This window comes from Cyprinodon variegatus, unplaced genomic scaffold (genome assembly GCF_000732505.1).
Source record: "Cyprinodon variegatus isolate N-32 unplaced genomic scaffold, C_variegatus-1.0 Scaffold1499, whole genome shotgun sequence".
NCBI classification, from domain to species: Eukaryota; Metazoa; Chordata; class Actinopteri; order Cyprinodontiformes; family Cyprinodontidae; genus Cyprinodon; species Cyprinodon variegatus.
The window spans coordinates 139,439-141,790 of NW_015151952.1; the positions used below are offsets into that span (position 1 = coordinate 139,439).

A 2,352-nucleotide genomic window follows, 5' to 3' on the forward strand; every position below is an offset into this window, starting at 1 on the left:
GCTCCTTCTTTACAAAACCAACAATGTTTTCCTCCAGCAGCTAAATAGAAGAATAAATGGAGGACACATCAGACTGAGATCATGGAGCCAAACATCAGATCCATGTTGGACAGACTGACAGTCCCATGGAGAAGTAGTTGTAGTTCATGTACAGACCATAAATATGGAGTCCAGCTGGGTTTGATGCTGCTGGGTAGATGGACCACTGGGAGCCTCTGAGTTCTGCTGGTCCACTCTGTGGAGGAACCAGGAGACATTAACTAACATTCTGTAGAACAACAAACAGAAAAAGGCCAAAGTCCTTTTGGTGTCCTGATCCAAAAGCAATAAATGGGGACACCCGTCACCAGAATGGATGCCCCTACCTGATCAGGGTTTGTAATTCTGATGCTCAGATGATGTTAAAAATAAGTGAAATTAATGAAAATTTATTCAGAATAACAAGTTTAAGATTTCATAGAATCCATAAAATACTATAGCAGCCTATGTTAGAAAAGTTAATCCAAAATTTAAAGGACGGTTGGAGATTTTTACATCCTTAGATGAATCAGTTTGCTTCATGATTAAAATGCTCACACATCTGCATCTGAGACCTAACAGGAGGATCCATTGGAAGAAATTATGCAGGTGTTCAGTAAGGAGACTTAGAAAATCTTTATTTTCATCTCATAAACTCAGAGTGTATACGTAAATTTTTTTTTTCGATGTATATATATATAGGGCAGTCGTGGGTGAGCGGTTAGGGTGTCAGACTTGGATCCCAAAGGTTACCGGTTCGACTCCCGACCCGCCAGGTTGGTGGGGGGAGTAATCAACCAGCGCCCTCCCCCATCCTCCTCCATGACGGGACGGTACCCTGAGCATGGTACCGTCCCGCCACACTGCTCCCTTGGGGCGCCGTTTGAGGGCTGCCCCCTTGCACGGGTGAGGCATAAATGCAATTTCATGGTGTGCAGTGTTCACTTGTGTGTGCTGTGTCACAATGACAATGGGAGTTGGAGGAGTTTCCCAAAGGGCTTTCACTTTTCACGTATACAGCTTTTCAACAGTGAGACAGAGCAGAGAACATTAGGGAACATTACTATTGATAAAGTGCAGCAGTGATCAGAATGTTAGGTGGCTTTAAAAAGGCATTTCTCTGCTTCAAATGAAAAACATCTTTTATTTCTATATTGATTTTCTATATTGAATAAAGTAAATAGAAACTGGACATAAGAAAAAAAAATTTAGTTATTTCCTCAAATGAGTTGGTTTGTTTTGCTCTTTCCCACCAACAGAAGCTTGTCTTAAACATTTGTGTTTTCCTATTTATTTACAGAATGACTCTTGAAGACGAGAGTTAAACATGACCAGATGAAAGGATCAAACTGGTCATTTATCTTGATTTGCCTCCTTTAGGTGTTTGATTAAAAGTAATCTGATTCAACATATGAATTAAAACTAAGGGAGAAAAACATCAGAAGCACAAATTCAGAAACATAATAATTGTCTAGAGTATGAACTGAGTACAACTTATTCTGTCATTGATTGTTTTTGTAAAATTTTTAACCTAAAGTCTGGCTTCAGCTGAAATCAGCCTGACCCCTGCTGGACCAACAGGGGAACTACAGACCTTTAGGAACACCTCCAACAATGTTTATCCTGAACTCAATGGAGACTGAATAATTTGGAAAAACATCCAGAAGAAACAGTTTAATTAAAAGGAATAAAAATTGGGAATCAAAACATTTCAACCTAAATCAGTTCCATTTTAAACATTTAAAACATTTAGACAGAGCTTACCTCTTTGCAGCTGAAGGTCGGTCTGATTTAAAATCGATAAGGCAACCTTTTGACATGTCACTCTTTAAGGAAACACAGCTGGGTTCTGGTTCTGGCTTGAAGTTCTGTTGGAACCTGAAAGAAAAACCCTGAATTCAATCTTAGTCTAATCATGTATTTAAAGTTAAACAATGAAGCCCAGAACTCTAAAGTGTCCCACAGTGGCTCTAGATTGAAGTGGATCCAAATATTTCTGGTTTCACTGTAAACCGTATATTAATGATGGATTAATAATTAGCTCTGATGATAATTAATAAGGAATGATGATCAAACTGCTTTAGAGCAGCAGCTTTATCCTCAGCTGACCATTTCTGAGCTTCTGTTCAGCTTTTTATGGTAATACATTTCATGGTGGTGCATTCAAGGACAATTCATTAATGTAGTAATCCACACTTTATATCCTATCAAAGCTTCATCTTGTTCTTATCGTCGAACTTCCTCCCAGCAGCAGGTCAATGATCTTGTATTTCTGACGACATGTAGCGGCTGCTGAAGGAGACTGTGGAGCAGTTTGCTAATAATCAGACTGAT

At 39.1% G+C, this 2,352-nt stretch overlaps 1 long non-coding RNA gene across 1 annotated transcript; it reads right to left on the bottom strand.

Moving 5' to 3' along the window:
• On the bottom strand, positions 1-1,829 carry LOC107103654. The gene is made up of 3 exons (XR_001482198.1): positions 1,783-1,829; positions 157-235; positions 1-40 (listed from the first exon to the last, which is right to left on the bottom strand). It is a non-coding gene; the product is annotated as an uncharacterized LOC107103654 (long non-coding RNA).
• Between the last annotated feature and the right edge of the window lie 523 nt (positions 1,830-2,352).